Consider the following 25,533-nt stretch of genomic DNA (forward strand, 5'->3'; position numbering starts at 1 on the left):
TACCTGCTATGCACCTCCTCTCTTCCCTTACGCAGGGTGTCAATCTCTCTTGAAAACCAAGGTTCCCTACTTTTGTTATCTTTACCTTTTATTCTGACACGTATGTACAAGCTCTGTACTCTCAAAATATCACTTTTGATGACCTCCCACTTACCAAGTACACCTTTGCAGAAAGTAGCCTCTCCTAATTCACACTTGCCAGATCCTTTCTGATACCATCAAAACTGGCCTTTCTCCAACGTAGAATCCCAACCCACAGGGCCGACCTATTTTTTTGCATATTTGCTTTGAAACTAATGGCACTTTGATCACTAGATACAAAGTGTTCCCCTACATGAACTTGTGCCACCTGCCCTGTCTCATTCCCTAAAGCTGTTCAAGTATCACACACTCTCTCGTTGGGACTTTTATGTACTGATTAAGCAAATTTCCCTGAAAACATTAGACAAACTCTATCCCATTTCATCATTTTACAGTATGGGAGTCCCAGTCAATATGAGTAAAGTTAAAATCACTCACTATATCAACCTTATGTTTCTTGCAACAGTCTGTGACCTCTCTACAAATTTTCTCCCCTAAATCCCTCAGACTGTTGGGTAATCTGCAATACAGTCCATACCTTTCTTACTTCAGAGTCCCACTCATAAGTCCTCACTCAGAGAGATCTCCAGTCTGTCCTGATTGAGCACTGCTGTGACATTTTCCCAGACTAGTTACGACTCTCCTCCCACGGTGTCGCATCTAAAACAATGGAACTCCGGAATATTGAGCTGCCAGTCAGTCCTGCAACCAAGTCTCACTAATGATACAATACCATAATTTCAGATGTTGTTCCATGCCCTGAACTTACCTGCCTTTGCTATGATACTACTTCTTGCACTGAGATATATGTAGCTTATGGACACTAGTTGCTCCTTGCTCAACCTTTTGATTCCTGACTTTATCTGAGGTCTTATAGCCATCTGTCTCCACAACCTCTGCACTGTTTTGGCACTCTGGCTCCCATGCCGCTGCAACTCTAGATTAAGCTCTAGTTTTCGTAAGACCATAAGACACAGGAGCAGAAATAGGCCATTCAACCTATCGAATCTGCTCTGCCATTCCATCATGGCTGATCCCACATCCCATTCAACCCCGATACACCTGCCTTCTCACCATATCCTTTGATGACCTGTCCAATCAGGAAACTGCTTCAAGTATACCTACAGACTTGGCCTCCACCGCAGTCTGAGGCAGAGCACTCCACAGATTCACCATTTTCCTGCTAAAAAAAAATTCTCCTTATTTCTGTTATGAAAGGTTACTCCTCAATTTGGAGGCTGTGCCCTCTGGTTCTGAATACCCCCACTAAAGGAAACATACTCTCCACATTCACCTTATCTAGTCCTTTCAACATTTGGTAGGTTTCAGTGAGATCACCAAGCATTCTTCTAAATTCCAGTGAGTATAGGCACAAAGCTGCCAAATGCTCCTTAGGGTTAACCCCTTCATTCCCAGAATCATCCTCGTGAACCTCCTCTAGACTCTCTCCAACGACAACACATCCTTCCTGAGATATGGGGCCCAAAACTGTTTACAATACTCCAGGTGTGGTCTGACTAGTGTCCTATAAAGCCTCAGCATTATCTCCTTGTTTTCATATTCTAGTCTCCTTGAAATAAATGCCAACATTGCATTTGCCTTCTTTACCACAGACTCAAGCTATAAATTAACCTTCTGGGAGTCTTGCATGAGGACTCCTAAATCCCTTTGCACCTCTGATGTTTGAAACTTCTCCTCATTTAGATAACAGTTTGCACTATTCTTCCTTTTATCAAAATGTATTATCGTACATTTCCCAACACTGTATTCCATCTGCTACTTTTTCGTCCATTCTTCTAATTTGCCTAAATCCTGCTGCAATCGCATTGCTTCCTCAGCACTACCTATTCCTCCACCTATCTTCATGTCATCTGCAAACTTTGCCACAAAGCCATCAATTCCATTATCCAAATCATTGACAAACAATGTGAAAAGTAGTGGTCCCATTACTGACCCAAGGAACACCACTAGTCACTGGCAGCCAACCAAAACAAGCCCTCTTTATTACCACTCGCTGCCTCCTGCCTGTCAGCCATTCCTTTATCCATGCCAGTATCTTTCCCATAATGCCATAGGATTTTATCTTGTTAGGCAGCCCCATGAGTGGCACCTTATCAAATGCCTTCTGAAAATCCAAGTGATTTTTACTGGCATACTTATACCTCATTTATGTCAAATTTTCACTGATTCTATGTCCTCTGGGACTCTCCCAAAAACTTTCTATGAAGCTTCAATCTCTTTAATTCCTAAAAAAAGATAAAGATTTATCTGAATGCGCCTCTTATAGACCAATTTCTCTATTGAATGTGGATTTTAAAATTCTCTCTAAAATTTTGGCTAATAGACTTGAGGATATTTTACCTACAGTTATTTCCAATGACCAAACTGGATTTATTAATATTCATATTTTAATATTTGAAGATTATTAAATATTATTCACTCTTCTCCATCTAAACAATCTGAATGTGTTGTTTTTCTCAATGCAGAGAAAGTTTTTGATAGGGTGGAGTGGTCTTACTTATTTGAGGTTTTGGAAAGATTTACTATTGGCCCGGGATTTATTTTCTGGATTAAGTTGATCTATCATGCTCCTGTGGCTGCTGTTATAACTGATAATCAAAAATCTCCCTATTTTAGATTACATAGGGTACTCGACAGGGATACCCTCTTAGTCCTTTATTATTTAACTTGGCCTTCGAACCCCTTGTTATTGCTCTTAGAGATTCTAACACTGTTCAGGATATTAAGAGAGGGGACAATATAAACAAAGTTACGTAATATGCAGATGACCTGTTAGTTTATATTTCAGATCCTAGGAAATCTATTCCTTCTATGTTATCTATATTTTCTGAATTCAGTAGTGTTTCTGAGTATAAATTAAATTCACATAAAAGTGAGTTATTTCCTATTAATAATTACTCAGATCCAAATTATCAAATACCTTTTAGTATTGCTAAGAATAACTTTACCTGTCGGTATTAAAATTACTAAAAATTTTAAGGATCTGTATACATATATTTTTTTCCATTAATTGGCCACACCAAACAAATGCTTTCTAAACAGTCGCCTATGACATTATCATTAATAGGTCGAATTAATGCTAATAAAATGATAGTCTTACCGAAATTTTTATATATATTTCAGGCAGTTCCTTCCTTTGTTCTTGAGCAGTTCTTCAACACAATAGATTCTATAATTTAATCTTACATTTGGAACAATAAAAATCCAGATTGAGTAAACCCTTATTGCAGAAATTTAAAAAGGATGGTGGCATGGCTTTGCCTAACTTTAGAATGTACTATTGAGCAATTAATACTCGCTATATTACTTTTTGAATTCACTATTCAGATATACATGAATGTCCTTCTTGGTTGGATTTGGAGGAAAACTCGGTGAAAGGATTCTCTTTGGCCTCTTTACTGAGAGCTCCTCTTCCCTTTTTGTTTTCTAAGATTAGTAGACAAGATTTTAATCCCATTATTAAACATACATTAAGAATTTGGTTTCAGTTTCATAGATTTTTTGAGTTAAATAATTTTATTCTTTCTAGTAATATCCATCTCAATTATTTTTTTAAACCATCAATTTTGGATAAGGCCTTTTTAATTTGGAAAACCAAGGGAATAATAACTTTTTCAGATTTGTTTTTAGGGGACCGTTTAATGTCTTTTTCTCAGTTAGTGGATAAATATGATTTATCTAATGTACACTTTTTTAGATATTTACTAATTAGGAATTTTTACGTGGTTTTTTGCCAAATTACCCTTCTGCTTATCCACCTAATATGACAGATGCTCTCTTTCAGTTTAAACCGTTTCAAAAAGGGTTGATAGCTATAATCTACAAACAGTTATTGAACTCACGAATGATATCTAATCATAAAATTAAATGCGCTTGGAAATTGGAACTTTAAGAGTCATTTTCAGATAATCAATGGGGTAAGATTTTTCATTCGGTTAACAACTCATCTATTTGTGCCCGTCATTCCTTGATACAGTTCAAGGTAGTTCAGGCCCATATGTCAAAGGATAAACTACTGCGTATTTTCTCCAATATCAATTCTATTTGTGACAGATGTAATACTGAGTTGGCCACTCTAACTCATTGGTCCTGTATAAAGCTAGATAACTTCTGGAGAGATGTTTTTAAAATACTATCAAAAGTTTTGGATCTGGATCTACAACCTAATTTGCTTACGGCAATTTTTGGGATTATCCCATCGGAAGCAGGAAATATTCCTGTTTCCGCTCAACATACGATAGCCTTTTTGACCTTACTGGCTAGGAGAGCCATTTTATTGAAGTGGAAGGATCCTAATCCACCTATGGTCTTTATTGGCTCTCCTCCATTATGTCATGTTTAAGTTTAGAGAAAATAAGAAGTCGGACATTTGATATATCCTTTAAAATTGAGCAAATCTGGTGAACTTTTATCCAATATTTTCATTTAATCTGATTTATTACTCTTTCAATCTTTTTTTTCGAAGTTTTAGATTTCATCAGAAAGTCTTTCTTTTTTTGTGGTTGTATCCTCAAAATGGACTGCCCAATCCCTTTTCTTTTGTTTTTTTTATATAGTGCAGTGGGGCTTTTTTCCTGTCCATTTAAAACCAAATGTTTTTTCTTTTCTCTTCATAAACTAAGAGGAGAATTGCTATTTTCATTATTTTTATTATATATTTTATACTAGTTTAACAATATCTATGATTTTGACAATGTCTATCTCAAACTCGGTTTATATTGTTACTGATATATATATATTTGAAATAATTCTCCTCTTGATTGTATTTATGCTCCTTTTAAATCAATAAAAAGATTAATAAAGAAAGAAAGAAAATCCAAGTAAATGACATCCACTGCCTCTCCTTTGTCCACCCTGTTTGTTACCTCCTCGAAGAACTCTCAACAGATTTGTCAAGAAAGATTTCCCTTTACAGAAGCTATGCTTTGACTTATTTTATCATTAGTCTCCTATCATTATCATCATCATAACCTCATCAACTCTGGAGATCTCCCATCCCACTGCCACCAAGCTCATAGCTCCCTTACCCCACTCTACTCGCTTCTACCTCCTACCCAAGATCTGCTACTCCTGTCAATTCACCTCCTCTCTCACCTCCATCCAAGGCACCAAACAGTCCTTCCAGGTGAGGCAACACTTCAGCTGTGCATCTTTTGGGGTCGTCTATTGTATCCGGTGCTCCCGATGCAGCCTCGTCTGCATTGGTGGGACCTGTCAAAAGTTTTGTCAAGCACAAAACTGCTTTGTCAAGCACCTCCACTCTATCTGTCATAAGCTGAATTTTAATTCAGATTCCCATTCCTGTTCTGACATGCTGGTCTACAGTCTCTTCTTTTGCCACGACGAGACCACTCTCAGGGGGGAAGAGAAACACCTCATCTAGGTAGCCTCCAACCTGCTGACATGAACATCAATTTCTTCTTCTGGTAATTTTCCCACCCCCCCCCCACTTCTATTTGCCACTCTGGCCACCTCTTCTTGCCACCGGCCTATCACCTCACCCTACCTCCCCTCTCTCTTCCCTTTTTCCCACGTTCCACTCTCCTCTCCTATCATATTCCTTCTTTTCAAGTCCTTTGCCTTCTCCACCCACCCGGCTTCACCTCTCACCTTCTAGCTAGTCCTCCTTCCCCTGCCCACACCTTTTTATTCTGGCATCTTCCCCCTTCTCTTCTAGTCCTGAGGAAGGCTCTCGCCCTGAATCATCGACTGTTTATTAACTTCCATAGCTGCTGCTTGACCTGCTCAGTTCCTCCATCATTCTGTGTGCATTACCCTGGATTTCCAGCATCTGCAGAATCCCTTATGGTTACATTTGCATCACATCTGACACTAACACAGTAATAATTGATGAATGTAATTGATTTAAGAATATTATGAAGGCTTGCAAAATTATTTTGGTGTAAATGCTACACCAAATTTATTCTTCTGTGTCTTTTTGACTTGAAAAATTAAGTAAACCTTACACACATATTGTACGTACAACTGATCAGCTATCACACACCCTACACCCCACTCTCAGCCACACAGTGTTACTCATCCTCACCACATACCCAGCTCTTGAGTGCTACACATTCTACTTCTGGCCACTCCCAACCCTGCTCTCAGCTGCTGCCCAACTCATTCTCACTCTCCTCTACAGTCTAGTCCATTTTTACTGTAGGCCCGGCTTTCACACTTTACCCTGCAACTCCACATGGTGAGGGAGAGAAATAGTGACCAGTGTAGGGTTCCTCCAGCACTATTATAATATCTCATATGCAGGTCATTCAAAACAAATTACCCTCAAAGTGCAGTGACATTGACACAAAACAGAATTCTATCATTGCAAGGTTGAACCTGGAGACTTATCAAAGATGTTTGCTCATGTGATTTTAAAAGCAGAACATTTCAATTGATTTGGCAAACCAATTTTCATTTCCCTGTCTCTGCTTTGCTTATGGTGTTCAATATGTTCTTTCCTGAAAATGTATATCAGATCATCAAAACTGCAGTATCAGGTGATGTGGACCGGGCACGGTTGGTGAAACTGCAGAATGGATCAACCCATGTGGATAACAATGCTGGTTGGCCATTTCACTGGATGCCTCGTCCCATGGACTCATTCCACCAAATGGCCCACCAGGTCAATCTATCACTTCTTCATCTCTTTTGCTGTTGAAAGCAAATAGTGAAATGAGGAAAACGCTGTGTATTTAGTTTTCCTCGGGAGTGCTCACATCGGGTTTTCAATTTGAAAGCTCAGGAAGGCAGGTGCTGGACAAACATGATTGAATTTGAAAGACATTTGAAGGAAAAGATACTCGAAAGGTGATAGGTTTTGGAACTAGCCAAACTATTAAACTCGCTAGTTCCCAGAATGGTTTGGGAATCATTGAGGCAGATATCAGTGTTTGGCAATGCCCTGAGTTTAAAATTCTCATATCTGTGCTCATTCCTCTCTGTGATCTATCTCTATGACCTCGTCCATGCCTCTGACCCTTGTCAACATGCTTCTGTTCACCTGTTATTTCTTCAGTGGTTTGAACAGGCATGACTGCGCAAGCGCATGGAGGTCAGCCAGTGAGAACAGCGAGAAAAGTTTAAAAGCGAGAAGAGTTCAAAAGGTGATGGTTATTTCTTCAGTGGTTTGAATGGGGCATGACTATGCAAGCGCGTGGATGTCAGCCAGTGAGAACAGTGAGAAGAGTTTAAAAAGAAGACACTTAAACAGTGGACGTCAGAGTAGGAAGGCTTTGGCTCAACGGGGCTTCGGTGATAAAGGGTCGAGGCCAGATAGGTTATCTGTGCAGAATACAAACAGGAAGTCCATGTGTGAGGCCAGTTTTCTGTGCTCGGTGTCAGGTGTGGGAGGGCCTGGAGACTCCCAGCCTCCCAGATGGCCATATCAGCACCAGGTGCGTCGAGCTACAGCTCCAGTGGGACCGCATTAGAGAACTAGAGATGCAGCTCAATGACCTTCGTCTGGTTAGGGAGAGTGAGGAGGTGATAGAGAGGAGCTATAGGCAGGTAGTCACACCAGGGCCTGGGGAGACAGGTAAGTGGGTAAGTCAGGATAAGGAACGGCAGGAGTCAGAGGCTAGAGAGTACCCCTGGACAATAAGTACTCCTGCTTGAGTACTGTTGGGGAGACGGCCTACCTGGGGGAAGCAACAGAGGTCGCACCTCTGAAACAGAGTCTGGCCCTGTGGCTCAGAAGGGTAGGGAAAGGAAGAGGTTGGCAGCAATGATAGGGAACTCTATAGTTAGGTGGTCAGACAGGCGATTCTGTGGACACAGGAAAGAAACGCGGATGGTAGTTTGCCTCCCAGGTGCCAGGGTCCAGGATGTTTCTGATCACGTCCACGATATCTTGAAGTGGGAAGGAGAACACCCAGAGGTCGTGGTACATATTGGTACCAACGACATAGGTAGGAAAAGGTAAGAGGTCCTGAAAAAAGACTACAGGGAGTTAGGAAGGAAGTTGAGAAGCAGGACCTCAAAGGTAGTCATCTCGGGATTACTGCCTGTGTGACGTAACAGTGAGTATAGGAATAGAATGAGGTGGAGGATAAATGCGTGGCTGAGGGATTGGAGCAGGGGGCAGGGATTCAGATTTCTGGATCATTGGGACCTCTTTTGGGGCAGGTGTAACCTGTACAAAAAGGACGGGTTGCAGTTGAATCTGAGGGGGACCAATATCCTGGTGGGGAGGTTTGCTAAGGCTACTGGGGAGAGTTTAAACTAGAATTGCAAGGGGATGGGAACCGAACTGATGTGACGGAGGAAAGGGAGGTTGGCTCACAAATAGAGAAAGCTTGGAGACAGTGTGAGAGGGAGGATAGGCAGGTGATAGAGAAGGAACACGCTCAGACCGATGGTTTGAGATGTGTCTATTTTAACGTGAGGAGTACTATGAACAAATCGGATGAGTTTAGAGCATGGATCAGCACTTGGAGCTATGATGTCATGGCCACTACAGAGACTTGGATGGTGCGGGGGCAGGAATGGCTACTTCAAGTGTAAGGCTTTAGATGTTTCAGAAAGGACAGGGAAGGAGGCAAAAGAGGTGGGGGTGTGGCACTGCTGATCAGGGATAGTGTCATGCCTGCAGAAAAGGAGAAAGTCATGGAGGGGTTATCTATCGAGTCTCTGTGGGTGGAAGTCAGGAACAGGAAGGGGTCAATAACTCTACTAGGTGTTTTTTATAGACCACCCAATAGTAACAGGAACATCGAAGAGCAGATAGGGAGACAGATTCTGCACAGGTGTAATAATAACAGGGTTGTTGTGGTGGGAGATTCTAATTTCCCAAATATTGATTGGCATCTCCCTAGAGTCAGGGGTTTAGCTGGGGTGGAGTTTGCTAGGTGCGTTCAGGAAGGTTTCTTCACACAATATGTAGATAAGCCTACAAGAGGAGAGGCTGTACTTGATCTGGTATTGGGAAATGAACCTGGTCAGGTGTCAGGTCTCTCAGTGGGAGAGCATTGTGACCACAATTCTATTTCCTTTACCATAACATTGGAGAGGGATAGGAACAGACAAGTTAGTAAAGCATTTAATTGGAGTAAGAGGAAATATGAAGCCATCAGGCAGGAACTTGGAAGCAAAAATTGGAAACAGATTTTCTCAGGGAAACGTACGGAAAAAATGTGGCAAATGTTCAGGGGATATTCGCATGGGGTTCCAATGAGACAGGGAAAGGATGGTAGGGTACAGAAACCGTGGTGTACAAAGGCCATTGCAAATCTAGTCAAGAAGAAAAGAAGAGTTTACCAAAGGTTCAGAAAACTAGATAATGACAGAGATCTGGAAGATTATAAGGCTAGCAAGAAGGAACTTAAGAATGAGATTAGAAAAGCCAGAAGGGGCCATGAGAAGGCCTTGGCGGACAGGATTAAGGAAAACCCCAAGGCATTCTACAAGCATGTGAAGAGCAAGAGGATAAAACATGAGAGAATAGGACCAATCAAGTGTGACAGTGGAAAAGTGTGTATGGAACCAGAGGAGATAGCAGAGGTACTTAATGAATACTTTGCTTCAGTATTCACTATGGAAGAGGATCTTGGCGATTGTAGGGATGGCTTGCAGCAGACTGAAAAGCTTGAGCATGTAGATATTAAGGAAGAGGATGTGCTGGAGCTTTTTGGAAAGCATCAAGTTGGATAAGTCACTGGGACCAGACTGTGGGAACTGAGGGAGGAGATTGCTGAGCCTCTGGCAATGATCTTTGCATCATCAATGAGGACGGGAGAGGTTCCGGAGGATTGGAGGGTTTCGAATGTTGTTCCCTTATTCAAGAAAGAGAGTAGAGATAGCCCAGGAAATTATAGGCCAGTGAGTCTTACTTCAGTGGTTGGTAAGTTGATGGAGAAGATCCTGAGAGGCAGGATTAATGAACATTTGGAGAGGCATAATATGATCAGGAATAGTCAGCATTGCTTTGTCATGTGAAGGGATCCAGGAGTGCCCCTATTAACTGTTTGAAGAGAGACAGAGAGAGACATTTATCATTGATGGTTTGTTTGGAAAGGAGAGAGAGACCAAGATTGACAGTTGGACTGACACGGAGTTAACTCTGGAGTTTTTCTTTGGAGATAAAAACTGAGCAGCTTGAAGGTTGCTATGGTGACTAACAGGACATTATTGATGTTACTTCCAAGGACTTGTTGTCCGCTCGCATTCCTTTACAGACAAAGGAAGGAGGGACTCTTTGAATGACAGGTGATGCTCAGCCTGGTGAAATAAATGGGAGATCAGATGATACAGACCTCAGACACATGATCTGGACACTGAATGAGCATTGTTGTGCCCGCAGAGAAAGTGGGTTTTGGAGGATCGATCCAAATTGCTATTCCAGCGTGTTGACTGGTGGGGAGTTGTCTATGTGTCCACCCCTGCCAGGGTGATAGCTCCACCACAGGAAAACCGATCCCCCGGTTAAAGTCACAGTCAGTGACTTGTAAAGGATTTCAGAGGACGACGAGAAGATTGACGGCATCAGCTCACCTGAAGACTCAACTCTCTCTCTCTCTCTCTCTCCATCACTATTCAACTAAATACCACGAACTGAACTGAACTTTACTCAACATCGTAAGACTATCTTTTTACCCCTAGACTTAAAGAAGCTTGATTTTCATACATATATATTCCACACTTACTTTTATATATAATCATTGCTAACCTGTGTGATTTATCTTCATTTATATTACTGTATTGCATAGTTAGTAATAAATATTATTAGTTTATAGCAATACGAGACTCCAAAGTGGTTTCTATTTCTGCTGGTTTCTTTATCCCCGTCACGGGGTACGTGAAAGTCAAAGGCAGGTTGTGCCTTATGAGCCTGATTGAATTTTTTGAAGATGACTGAACACATTGATGAAGGTAGAGCCATAGATGTAGTGCATACGGATTTCAGCAAGACGTTTGATAAGGTACCCCACGCAAGGCTTATTGAGAAAGTAAGGAGGCATGGGATCCAAGGGGACATTGCTTTGTAGATCCAGAACTGGCTTGCCCACAGAAGGCAAAGAGTGGTTGTAGATGGGTCATATTCTGCATGGAGGTCGGTAACCAGTGGTGTGCCTCAGGGATCTATTCTGGGACCTCTACTCTTTGTGATTTTTATAAATGACCTGGATGTGGAAGTGGAGGGATGGGTTAGTAAATTTGCTGATGACACAAAGGTTGGAGTTGTTGTGGATAGTGTGGAGGGCTGTCAGAGGTCACAGCAGGACATTGATAGGATGAAAAGCTGGGCTAAGAAGTGGCAGATGGAGATCAACCTAGATAGTTGTGAGGTGGTTCATTTTGGTAGGTCAATTATGATGGCAGAATATAGCATTAATGGCAAGACTCTTGGCAGTGTTGAGGATCAGAGGGATCTGCCCAAAAGACATTCAAAGCTGCGACACAGGTTGACTCTGTGGTTAAGATGGCAAATGGTGCATTGGCCTTCATCAACTGTGGGATTGAGTTTAAGAGCCGAGAGGTAATGTTGCAGCTATACGGTCAGACTCCACTTGGAGAAATGTGCTCAATACTGGTCGCCTCACTACAGGAAGGACTTGGAAACCATAGAAAGGATGCAGAGGAGATTTACAAGGATGTTGTCTGGATTGGGGAGCATGCCTTATGAGAACAGGTTGAGTGAACTCAGCCTTTTCTCCTTGGAGCGACGGAGGATGAGAGGTGACCGAATAGAGGTGTACAAGATAATAAGAGGCATTGATCGTGTGGATAGTCAGAGGCTTTTTCCCAGGTCTGAAATGTCTTGAGTGAGAGGGCATAGTTTTAAGTTGCTTGTAAGTTGGTACAGAGGAGATGTCAGGGATAAGTTTTTTTATGCAGAGAGTGGTGAGTGCGTGGAATGGGCTGCTGGCAGCGGTGGTGGAGGCGGAAACAATAGGGTCTTTTAAGAGGCTCCTGGATAGGTGCATGGAACTTAGAAAAATAGAGGGCTATGGGTAAGCCTAGGCAGTTCTAAGGTAAGGACATGTTTAGCACAGCTTTGTGGGCCAAAGGACCTGTATTGTGCTATAGGTTTTCTATGTTTCTATGTTTTTTCCTTGACCACCTCTTCCTCCATCTTCCTTCATAACAACATAATATTTCTTGAATATTATTTCTTGTGGATGAATGAAGCTAGGTCCTCCATCAGTGAAAAGATATTGAATGGAAAAAGTCTTAAACTGTCTCTACCCTAAGCTCTGGAATTCCTTTTGTAAGCCATTTTACTGCTTTCTCTCTCCCTTCCCATCTCTTTAAATATGATCTTACTTCTTGGGCCTTAATTTTTTTGGTTATTGGTTTAAGACTCCTTGTGGTTTAGTGCCAAATTTTGTTTGACAACACATCTCTAAAGCAAAAAGGGTTGTTTTACAACACTGAGACTGCTACAAATGTCAAATGTTGCTGCTGGTATCTTGAGCTGCATTTTAAACTACAGTAACACTGATACCATTTTGAATACTTGAATTGTCATCTTGGTCATAGATTCCATTTATAAACAACATAATATTTCTTGAATATTATTTCTTGTGGATGAATGAAGCTAGGTCCTCCGTCAGTGAAAAGATATTGAATGGAAAAAGTAAGCGTTAATCAATTTGCTAGCTATTCATAGAATACCTTCTGACCTCTTGTGCTCCTGCCAGTTCGGCTTAAAAGCTCTAACCTGCTTCCTCAATTCTTCATTAACAATAGAAATGGAACGATAGAGCCAGTAAAATAATGAAAGTGGAATATTAAACCACAAACATAATACAAGTGGGCTGGGAAAGGAGCAGTGGAATCCGGAAAACTACAGAGGAAAGTGATACAGCTTATTCCCTTTTTCTTCATGTGTTATAAATGTTTAATTTTGTTTCCAAAAGTATTTAAAAATGCATGGGTTCATAAAGCGCAGTGTATAATATGAACATATCATGTGCACTTTTATTAGAGTAGTTCAGCATCTCTCAGCTTTAATGTGCATCAGCAAACTACATACAAATTTCACCCCAATGTAATTTTGAGAAGTATAAATGTAAGTTACAATAGGTGAATTTAATCCTGTTGATAAACAGCTACATGCAATAGGATGGCATGTTAAGAGGAACAGACAGGAGATTCTGTGGACGTGAATGGGACACCCGAATGACATGTTGCCTCCCAGGTGCCAGGGTCAGGGATGCCTTGGATTGTGTCCACAGTATTCTGGAGAGGGAGGGAGAGCAGCCAGATGTCTTGGTACATATTGGTACCAACTGCATTGGAAGGAAAAGCAAAGAGGTCCTGAAGAGAGAATTTAGAGAACTAGGCAGAAAGCGAAGAAGCCCAACCCCCAGGGTAGTAGTTTCTGGATTGCTACCTGTGTCACCCACCAGTGAGGGTAAAAACAGGATGATTTGACAGATAAATGCGTGGCTGAGAAGCTGGTGCAGGGGGAAGGGCGTCAGTTTCTTGGATCACTGGGATCTCTTCTGGGAGGAGGTATGACCTGTACAAAAGGAACGTGTTGCACCTGAACCTGAATGGGACTAATACTCTCATGGGCAGGTTTGTTAGAGTTGCTGGGGAGGGTTTAAAATAAGATGGCAGGGGTTGGGAACCAGAGTGAAGGGACTCAGGACTCAGGATAGGATAGATGGTAAAAAAGCAAGGATAGTGCGCAGTCAGACTGTCAGGAAGGGTAGGCAGATGATAGAACAAAATTGCAGACAACAGAGTGAGTATTAATGCATCAGGGATGCAGAATCAAAAAGGGTAGCAAATACAATACTCAAAGTGTCATATCTCAATGCACAGAGTTTAAGAAATAAAGTGGATGAACTTGTTGCTGTCATGGCCCCTTCTGGCAATCCTCCAACGTGCTAATTACCTCAGGAATTGGGCCTCAATCCCCTTGTTTAATTTCCAATCATTCCCAGGTTCCACTAACTACACACACCTGCTTTCCATCAGAAAATGCAGGATAAAGACCCTGTGATCATAATAAGGTGCTCCCAGTCTGTTGGTTGACTTTGGTGTGAGTAACCTTATTTCATGGTTCATTGGGTTGTCAGTTCTAAGTCTAGCACTGCTCCTGGATTCTCTCCAAACACAAGACTCCAGATAAAGACTCTCCTGGATACTGATTCCATGCTTGCTATGGCAATAATGCCTCCTGACTGCCCCTGTGCCTGTGTTCTGCATTTGGATTTGTGTAACAGTTGCACTTTTACAGTTTGTTGGGTATGATGTTGTGGCCATCACTGAATTGTGGCTGAAGGATGGTTGTAGTTGGGAGTTGAATATCCCAACTACACATTGTATTGGAGGCATAGGAAGGCAGGCAGAGGGGGGTGCTGTGGCTCTGCTGGTAAAGAATGCCATTAAATCATTTGAAAGGTGTGACATAGGATTTGAAGATGTTAGATCCTTGTGGGTTGAGCTAAGAAACTGCAAGGGTAAAAGAACCCTGATGGCAGTTATATACAGACTTCCAAATGGTAGCTGGGATGTAGACTACAAATTATAACAGGAAATAGAGAGTGTCAAAAAGGCAATGTTATGATAGTCATGGGAGATTTTAACATGCAGATAGATTGGGAAAATCAGGTTGGTAATGGATCCTAAGAGAGTGAATTTCTTGAATGCCTAGGAGATGGCTTTTTAGAGCTCGTAAACACAAAATACTCTCCAAATGCTGGGGTCAAAGCAACACTCAACATGCTGGAGGAACTCAGCAGGTCGGGCAGCATCCGTGGAAACGATCAGTCAACGTTTTGGGCTGGAACCCTTTGTCAGGACTGAAGAGGGAAGGGGCAGAGGCTCCAAAAAGAAGGTGGGGGGAGGGTGGGAAGGAGAAGCTTTTTAGAGCTGTTTGTCGTTGAGCCTACTTGGGGATCAGCTATACAGTTTGGGTGTTATGTAATGAACCAGAGGAGATTAGGGAGCTTAAGGCAAAGGCAGCCTTAAGAGACAGTGATCACAACATAACTGAGTTCAACTTGAAATTTGACAGAGAATGTAACAGTATTTCAGTGGAGTAAAAGAAATTACAGTGGTATTGGAGTGGAGTTGGCCGAAGTAAATGGGAAGAAGATGCTGGCAGGGATGATGACAGAGCAGCAATGGCTTAAGTTTCTGGGAAGAACGAGGAAGGTGCAGGATAGATGTATTCCAAAAAAAATGCTCAAATGGCAAAATAGTACAACTGTGGCTGAAAAGGGAAGTCAAACCTAATGTAAAAGCAAAAGAGGGCATACAACAAAGCAAAAATTAGTGGGAAGAAAGAGGATTGGGGAGCTTTTAAAAACCTACAGAAAGCAACTAAAAGAATCATTAGGAGGGAGAAGATGAAATATGACAGCAAGCCAGCAAACAATATCAATGTGGATATAAAAAGCTTTTTCAAGTAGATTTAAAAAGAAGATGAGAACAGATATAGGATGGCTAGAAATGAGGCTGGAGAAATAATAATAGAGGGCAATGAGAGACACTAGCAGTGTACCAGGTGTTAACGGGTGTGAGGAAAGAGAAATGAGTGCAGTTATTATTACAAGGCAGAAGGTGCTCAAAAAGCTGAAAGACCTAAAGGTACCTAAGTCACCCAGACCAGATTACCTGCACCCTAAAAGAGGTAGCGATGGAGATTCTGGAGGCATTAGTATTGATCTTTCAAGAAGCTTTGGACTCTTGCAATTTCCCAGTCCTCTGGAACTATACCAATGTCACTCCACCTTTTAAGAAAGGAGGGAGGCAGTAGAAGGAAATTATAGACCAGTTAGCCTGACTAAGAGTGGTTGGGAGGATGTTGGAATCAATTGTTAAGGATGAGGTTATGGAGTACTTGGTGACACAGGACAAAGTCAGCATAGTTCCCTTCAGGGAAAATCCTACCCGACGAACCTGTTGGAATTCTTTGAGGAGATTACAAGTAGGAGAGATAAAGGGGTTGTAGTGGATGTTGCATATTTGTACTTTCAGATGGCCTTTGACAAGGTGTCACAGATGAGGCTGCTTACCAAATTAAGAGCTCATGGGATTTTAGGAAAGTTACTAGCATAGTTAGAGCATTGGCTGATTAGTAGGAAGCAATGAGTGGGAACAAAAGGATCCTTTTCTGGTTGGCTGCCAGTGATTAGTGGTGTTCCACAGGAGTTGGTGCTGGGACTGCTTTTTGTGCTGTATATCAATGATTTAGATAATGGAATAGATGGCTTTGTTGTCAAGTTTGCAGATGATACAAGGATTGGTGGAGGAGCAGGTAGTATTGAGGAAACAGGTAGGATGCAGAAGGACTTGCACAGATTAGAAGAGTGGGCAAGAAAGTGGCATATGAAATACAATGTTGGAAAATGCATGGTCATGCACTTTGGTAGAAATAAATGTGCAGACTATTTTCTAAATGGGGAGAAAATCTGAGATGCAAAGAGACTTGGCAGTCCTTGTGCAGAACATCCTAAAGGTTAACTTGCAGATGGAGTTGGTGGTGAGGAAGGCCAATGTAATGTTAGCATTCATTTCAAGAGGTCTAGAATACAAGAGCAGGGATGTGATACTGAGGCTTTATAAGGCACTAGTGAGGCCTCACCTTGAATATTTTGAACAGTTTTGGGCTCCTCATCTGAGGAAAAGGTGCTTGCATTGGAGAGGGTTCAGAAGGATGATTCTGGGACTGAAAGGGTGATCATACGAGGAACTTTTGATGGCTCTGGGTCTGTACTCGCTGGAATTTAGAAGGATGGGGGGGGGGGATCTCATTGAAATGTTTTGAATGTCGAAAAGCCTAGAAAGAGTAGATGTAGACAGGATTTTTCCATGGTGAGGGAGTTTCGGACAAAAGGGCACATCCTCAGGATAGACGGGTATCTGTTTAAAACAGATGCAGAGAAATTTCTTTAGCCAGAGGGTGGTGAACTTGAGGAATTTGTTATCACAGGCAGCTGTGGAGGCAGAGATCAATAGGTTCTTGATAGGACATGTCATCAAAGGTTATGGGGAGAAGGCCAAGGAGTGGGGCTGAGGAGGAGAAAAGGATCATCCATGATTGAATAGTGGAGCAGAGTTGATGAGCCAAATGGCCTATTTCTGCTCCTATCTCTTGTGGTCTTGTGTTTTCAATACCAGTGCCCAGAGTAATGCATCTGAACTACGTCTCAAGTAATGTGAATGGACTGATGATTATGCAAGCTATGAGCTGGAAACAACAACCACTGTACTGAATTCACACTTGAATGAACCCAAGAACATAACCCTAACTTTGGATGAAGATTACTGTCTCCTGGAGCAGCAGTTTACTGGGAGTAAAAGCACAAGGGTAGGAATTACAGTTATGGAGCTGTGTCATCTACTCACATAGAGCTCCTCACATCAACAAAAGGGGCCAGACTGCCAATGGCCATAAGGTAACAACAGCCCTCAATGTTTTATGTGGAACTAGATCAATAACAGTCTTTTACAAGATCTTACTTCTCCTTCAAATTTACTCTTCACACACTCTGCCTTTGTCATAACTATTTTACACCCAATCAGAATATATTTAGTTATCTTTTAGCACTGATCCACTCCCTAATCTGCCAAAAGACACCATTGGAGCAGTCATAGTAAGTATGGGGACCCTACAGATGAAGCTCATCCCACCATTATGAGGGCAGCACCCTTAGGTGATAATTCAAAAGCCCAACCTTTCAGCATACAGTCCAATTAAGCCACAAAGTCTCCAGCATCACAGTGATTTCAGAGAGAAATTTAGCACAGACACAGGTCCCTGGATCAACTAACTCTATGCTGACTATCACAAGCACCTATTTTAGAACTGATATTACCCCAACTATTTCATGCTCCCCACATTTCCATCAACTCCCACCCCATCCAAGTTTTACTTACACACAGAGGAATTTACAGTGGCCAATTAACCTATCAATCCACATGCCTCTGGGAAGCGAAAGGAAACTGGAGCTCCCGGAGGAATCCCATGCAGGCGGGGGAGAACATACAAACTCCACCCAGAAAACACATAAGTCACCAGAGCTGTGAGGCAGCAATTTTATCAGTTGCACCACTGTTACACCATGTGCTTCATGCTCCCTGGCTTTGCTGTGCAGAAAAACTTGACCATGAATGAGAGGAAAAGAATGTGGCATCAGTGTCTGAACAGGGCACCGGGCAGTATTCAGACTTGGTCATTCCTGCCTCTATGATCCAATATCCATAACTGGGAGCCTTCGGGGGCAGGCCATCACCTGTAGCTGGGTCTGCACACAGTAATATCATAGGTCGAAGCTCACTCCATGTAGATCTTGTCCACAGCAACTTTATTTTAGCATCAGGAGCACATTACTGTTATGTGGGAGTCCTTGGAAGTTGGGTGGTTCAAATCATGCCTTAGCTGGGTGTCAAACTGACATTTAATTACCGTGCACTACTGTAATTTGGGACAGAAGAAGGGTGGAAGAAGAGTGAGGAGTAGGGAAAAGGAGGGAGACAGGAGAGATGTGGAGAGACAGGAGAGGAAGAGTGAAGATTGACAGCAGGAGAAAATGAAGGAGAGAGGGTGAGGTGAGAGAAGAAGAAAGAGAAAAGGAGGGAATGATAGAGGCTGTGGTTATACATAGAATGGGAAAAGGGATGTTGAAAAAGTCAAAAGAGGAAAATGAAAAAGGAAGGAAACTATATCCAAGGTGTAAGTTTACTGGGATATTAGGGTGGTGAGCATGATAAACCAAAGGAACTTCTGCAGACTCAGAATTAAGGAAATAGATAACAGATACAGTTCAACACACCATGAAATTAAGAAATGTTTATTTATCACAAGTCAACTTTTGTTTAGCCTAATTTAATAATGTAAAACTGTACAATTCTGTTTAAGTATGGCATGGCAGCTTAGCAGTTACCACAAAGCTTCACTCAACCTCACTTTCCCCACAAACTATTGACTCACTTTCAAGGACTCTGCATCTCATGTTCTTGATATTTATTGCTTATTTATTTAATTATTACTACTTCTTTTGTTTTGTATTTGCACAGTTTGTTGTCTTTTGCACACTGGCTGAATGCCCAAGTTGGTGCGATCTTTCATTGTCCTGCCAAAGGATTTTGACCCGAAAAGTCAACCGTACTCTTTTCCATAGATGCCGCCTGGCCTGCTGAGTTCCTCCAGCATGTTGTGTGTGTTGCGCAGTCTTTTATTGATTCTATTACAGTTATTATTCTATTATGGATTTATTGAGTGTGCCCGCAAGAAAGTGAATGTCAGGGTGACATATACTCCTGTACTTTGATAATAGATTTACTTTGAACTTTGGAATTTACAGCAGCATTCTGTACGGAATCTGTATGTTCTCTTGGTAACCAGGTGCTCTGGTTTCCTCAAATGTTTCAAAGACATATAGTTAGTTAATTTTCTGTACACTTATAAACAAGAAATGACATTAAACAATCTTAAATTAAACAATCTTGAACCTTTGTATGCAGAAAGAGGAATGCTCCATCTGAGCTATATCTAATACATTAATTAAAGCTCAGATTCTGTCTCTGGATGGGATTGGCATTATTTAATTAAATCTCTGTTCATATCTCAAGACATATCTGAATTAATTTAGTTGACACAATCCATTTACATCCAAATTTTTTATTTAAATACCAATCTTATATTGGATGCAGAGTATTATTTAATTAACAGTGAGACCATGTCTCAGAGCAGCATTTGAAATTTCATTGAGATACTTGCACACAAATGATTATTATGACGTCTAAAATTACTTTCCTGGCTATATAAGCAGAAATGTTTATATTAAATGGCCTCTGCTAATACAACACTGAAAATTTTCAACTGAACCAAGCGAATGGCTGTCAACCATGGTTTGATTTCAATGCCTTTAATTTTAACTGCAATTTCCCAAAATGTCCACTGGATGGCACTCTAGTGAAAGAATACACCACTCTGGCTTGAGCTACCCGAAAGCATTTCAATTGTAATCATGAAACACGATCAGGAAGCCGTGCCCCGTGCCAGCACCCTCACATTGTGTTGGCAGGCTACATAAATAAAACATCTTTGTTTTCAGTATTCTGTAATTTGTTTCACAAAAAGTCACTTAATTGACATTTGACAAAACCCAAATAGGGCATGGGATTGGATGTGCTTCACACTTAACATTTGAATTTTCAATCTGAGACTTCTGAATTGCAAAATTATACTTTAATTTATTCATATTGTACATAAGGGTAGCTGCGGTTAAATGGCATGGAGTGCACGGATGATACTTTCACTCACCCACAGTCCGTAAATCCACCAGAGTACAAGGAGCTGCACCACTGAAGTTCAGGGCTCAGACAAGTATACTATCCTCTCCTCTTCAGAATGTGGGCATTAGTCAGATTTATCAGTGGCCGTTCTCATTAAAATTAACAAACACTGATTATTTCCTGTCTTTTTTGTGTGCCTCCATCATTCATCCACCTGCGTCCGTCTCCTAATTCCACTCCTCTCCCCCACCTGTCTCAATCTGCCCTTCATCATTCACCCCATTAGACTGCTAACTGGCCCTGACCCTTGTCTCACTGCTCCCCCTCTCCACTCAGTCTTGCTGCAGAGTTCCCACTCTATACCTTGACAGCTGCTCTCCCCCGCAGACACTGCTCGGGCTGCTGAGTTCCTCCAGCAGATTGGTTGTTGCCACACAGTCAGTAACGCCTGGCATTGGGTGTGTATTCTTTGTTGTTCAGAAGGTTGAGCGGTGAACCTTATTTGAACAGGGGTCTTGAAAAGAAGGATGCTGAGATGTTTCCACTATTGGGAGAGTCACAAACAAGGGGGCATCATAACAAAATAAAGGGACTGGTCATTTAAAACTGTGGTGCTTAGAATTCTTTTTTTCTCCCAGTCATTGAAACCCTGTTACTCTACCCCAGAGGGCAGTGTGGCCAGATCGTTGCATATGTTTAAGATGGAGACAAGGCCAGATTAAGCTAGTGTGGGGCCTGTAGCATATGTTATAAAGGGGCCCTAAATTTTAAAAATGCACATAAGTATTAAAACATAAATTATTTACTTGCATAGTAAAGTAATTCAATTTTTTCATTTGCTATACAGCCAGATAATACGACAAATGCCTGACACTTCAGTAATAGTATTACTTACATGTAGGTATCAATTTCAAATGTCAAAAATAACAAAACTACAATTTAAAAGTCACATTTTCTAGATTTAGCATGAGCAAATTTGTTGATGATACTGGGAATGTCTACTTCACATTCAATGCTCATTAGAGTGAGATTGTTCAATCTGTTTTGACCCATGGTGCTCTTTAGTTCATTTTTAATCCTTTTCAGTTTTGAAAATGAGTATTCTCCACTGCAGTTGGTAACCATGAGTGACAAATAGATGTGCAAGGCATTTTCTACATTTGGAAAACATGAATTGTCAGTTATCAAACAGTACAACTGTAACTCTACAAGGTCTTGTTTGGCGCCAATATGAGAAGCAAGATCAGTTTTCAACAGTTCAGTAAACTGCACAAATTCTTCATCAAGACTTCCTTCCAGATCTTCCAGATATGAATTAATAACATTTGATGACCTCTTTACAATCTCTTCAGATGTAAACGACTGTAACCGATGAAGGAATCCAAAAACACCATTCACCTTTAGATAAGCTTTCTGCCTTTTTGACAGGGCAGAAAGCAAGCTGTCAATAATGGCAAGAAATGTTTGGCTTTTAAACTTCTGAGAAGGCGTTTGAGATTCAACAAGTGGATCAAGAGGGCTGGAACCACTGAAGTCATCATACACGTGATTTTGCTTGCGTTTTCTTCGAGTTTGCTGTTGATAATCTTCACACTTAGTCAGATCCTTGGCCTTTTGATCAATGTCTGAAAAAGTAGACCGCATAACTTGAGTATATCCATGCAAGGATTCGTAGAGTGCAAAGGCTGTGTTCAAGTCCTGGCCAGAAGATTGCAAAGAAGCACTGGTCATTTGAAAATGCTGAAATACTTGATCCCACAGTATGACCATTATTCCTGTTTCCAACTTCATCGTGGTTGAAAGTAGTCCATGAACCTGTTGTCGACACTCTGCCTTCTGATCATTGTTATTTGAAATGTCATCCAAGACTGCTTTTATTGCAGAAAAGCTGTGTAAAAGTACTTTTGTTGCATCTGCACGAGCTGACCACCTGGTATCTGACATTCTTTTCACAATGGGCAAATGAGCACCACCATCAGATTATGCAGCAGAAAGGAGATCCCACCGATAAGCAGAAGCAGAAAAAAATGTGTACAGGCTTTCTACAGATTGAAAAAAAAATTAATGCTTCTTGACAACATTCAGCAGCACATTTTCCAACCAAATTTAGAGAATGCGCAAAACATGGAATGTAATCTGCAAACTCATTTAGCTCTTTAATTTGTGCTTGTAAGCCACTATACTTGCCACTCGTATTGCTGGCATTGTCTTAACTTTGACCACGGCAATCTTTTATATCAATGTCATTTTCCTTTAAAAAGTCAAGTAAACTTTGAGCGAGCTGTTCAGCACTATGACCTTCCATAACCAAAAACTTCACAAATCTTTCAGCTGGTCCAGACTGCAAAACATAGCGCACAGTCAAAGTCAGCGGCGGAACAGCGCACGCTGCAGCGGCTTGGGAGCGTGGGAGATGGCACAGAGGTCACCACGACACAGCAAGGAGCCAGTGTATGCCTGCACACACATACCATGCAGCATGCAGCTCCCTTGACGTGAAAACAGGGTTGCCAGATCGTTGTGAGAATACGGTGAGATGCCGATTTCACCAGACTGCAGCTTGCAAGCATTCAGTGTGGGGCCCTCGAAAATGTGGGGTCTGTCGCACATGCTACTTTTGCTACTAGGTTAATCCAGCCCTGGATGGAGATAGATAAATATTTGAAAGATCAAGGAATTGCGGGTTATGGGAAACTGGCATGGAAGAGGAGCTGGGGCCAGTATAATTCTGACACAATCATACTAAATGTGGAGCAGGCCTGGTGCCTGGTGTTCACTCCTGCTCCAACTTCCTTGTGTTCCTGTGTATGAGCAAGTTAATGGTTTTATTTTTAGTTTTTTTTAAATAAGTTTTTTAATACAAACATTTTGAAGGAGCTGAAGATTGTGTAGTTGTAGAGAACAGGATATTAGTTTTTGGATCTAGCTTTCGGTCTTGGCTAAGCTCCATCTACACCTTTGAATTCACTGAATCCCCTGTAACACAGAGCAGTGTCAATTTTAGTATTCATCAAAATGAGGAGAAGACAATTCATCTTGAGACTATATAGAATATGTGATGATTGAAAGATGGGGTGGGTGAGAAGTGAACAAATAATTCATCTCTTGTGAAGGATATTTTCCAATGATTTTAATAATTACTGACAAAATTAACTGTTAATTACTCTGGTGTTAACAGAAGTTTAATTTTGGACAGATTTCAAAGTATCATTGAAGATAGAAGTTCCTGCTCATTGAGACTGATCTTAAGGCTGTATTTGTGTGTCTTTTAATCATAAATAATGATAATCACATCAATAAATAAACCAGAATCATGAAATTTTAAAAAAATTCTCAAACATCTATAAATTTTCAATAATAAGGATGGTATTTATAACAATTGATTAACTGTAAAACTAAAACCTAATCACAAATGCGTTAAATTCTGCCTGCTTCTGTTTCTTCCTATTCATTCCAATGGGACGGCTGCAGGTAGAGTTCCCAGCTGAGAGCTGGGAAATAAATTCAACGTCTGTGCTGTCCATTGTATTTGATGAGAAGTAAGTTTGTACAGCCCTATTGTAAATGATTGTACAGGTATTACAGCAGAAGTTCAGGTTCAAAGTTCAAAGTAAATTTATTATCGAAGTACATATATGTCATCATATACTACCCTGAGATCCATTTTCATGTGGGCATTCACAGAAGATACAAAGATACAAAGAAACACTACACATAAGGACAAACAACTAATATGCAAAAGGAAACAAACTGAGAATATATAAAAAGTAATAAATAAATATTGAGAACATGAGTTGTGAAGTCCTTGAAAGTTAATCCATATATTGTGCAATCAATTCAGAGTTGAACTGAGTAAAGTTATCCACATTGGTTCAGGAGCCTGATGTTTGAAGAGTAGTAACTATTCCTGAACCTGGTGGCGTGGGACCTGAGGCTACCGTACCTCCTTCCTGAAAGCTGCAGCAAGAAGAGAGTATGGCCAGGATGATGGAAGATGCTGGCGATCTAAAATAAAAACAGAAAATTCTGGAAATACTCAGCATGTTGGGCAGCATCTTTGTCTACAACCTCGCATGTTAGCTCTGTTTATATTCTAATGCAGTGTGGCTTGCTAAGCAGACACAATAATCTTGAGTAACACACACAGATGCTGGAGGAATCAGCAGGTCAGGCACCATCTATGGAGGGAAATAAACAGTCGACATTTTAGACCTGATGAAAGGTTTCAGCCTGAAACCTCTACTGTTCATCCCCCACCTCCCCGAATGCTGCCTGTCCAGCTGAGTTTCTCCAGTACGTTGTGTGTATGACCTCCAGAGTATTTCCAGCTTTCTATGTTTTTTTTGTTACTTTACTTTCTATACTTTATACTTTATTGTTGCCAAACAATTGATACTAGAATGTACAATCATCACAGCGATATTTGATTCTGCGCTTCCCGCTCCCTGGATTACAAATATTAAATATTAAAAATGGTAAAAATTAGTAAATATAAAAATTTAAATTATAAATCATGAATAGAAAATAGAAAAATGCAAAGTAAGGTAGTGCAAAAAAACTAAGAGGCAGGTCTGGATATTTGGAGGACACGGCCCAGATCCGGGTCAGGATCCATTCAGCAGTCTTATCACAGTTGGAAAGAAGCTGTTCCCAAATCTGGCCGTACGAGTCTTCAAGCTCCTGAGCCTTCTCCCGGAGGGAAGAGGAACTAAAAGTCTGTTGGCTGGGTGGGTCGCATCCTTGATTATCCTGGCAGCACTGCTCCGACAGCGTGTGGTGTAAAGTGAGTCCAAGGACGGAAGATTGGTTTGTGTGATGTGCTGGGCCGTGTTCGCGATCTTCTGCAGCTTCTTCCAGTCTTGGAAAGGACAACTTCCATACCAGGTTGTGATGCACCCTAGAAGAATGCTTTCTACAGTGCATCTATAAAAATTAGTGAGGGTCTTAGGGGACAGGCTAAATTTCTTTAGTTTTCTCAGGAAGTAAAGGCGCTGGTGGGCCTCCTTGGCAGCGAACTCTGCCTGGTTGGACCAAGTCAGGTCATTTGTGATATTGACCCCAAGGAACTTAAAGCTTTTGACCTGTTCCACTTGCGCACCACCGATGTAAATTGGGTCGTGCGGTCTGCTACTCCTTCTGAAGTCAACAACCAATTCCTATTATTATAGCAGAAGATGCAATTACCAGCTGAAAGAAGCTCCAGACTCTGGAAAGTCTGTGGGGGAAAAAAGC

The 25,533-nt window shown here is 41.3% G+C and overlaps 1 protein-coding gene across 3 annotated transcripts in view; it reads right to left on the reverse strand.

Annotated features, from left to right (window-relative positions):
• Nucleotides 1-25,533, reverse strand: part of LOC134359353 (potassium voltage-gated channel subfamily A member 1-like) — a 210,351-nt gene that overhangs the window by 29,386 nt on the left and 155,432 nt on the right. Inside the window, exon 3 of one of the 3 annotated variants that reach the window (XM_063072478.1) lies at nt 22,291-22,343. The exons of the other annotated variants lie outside the window; for them this stretch is intronic. The gene's annotated coding sequence lies outside the window, so the exon portion shown is untranslated. Of the gene's footprint in view, nt 1-22,290; nt 22,344-25,533 lie in introns of those variants that run through there. 3 annotated transcript variants of the gene reach the window in all.

This window comes from Mobula hypostoma, chromosome 20 (assembly GCF_963921235.1).
Source record: "Mobula hypostoma chromosome 20, sMobHyp1.1, whole genome shotgun sequence".
NCBI classification, from domain to species: Eukaryota; Metazoa; Chordata; class Chondrichthyes; order Myliobatiformes; family Myliobatidae; genus Mobula; species Mobula hypostoma.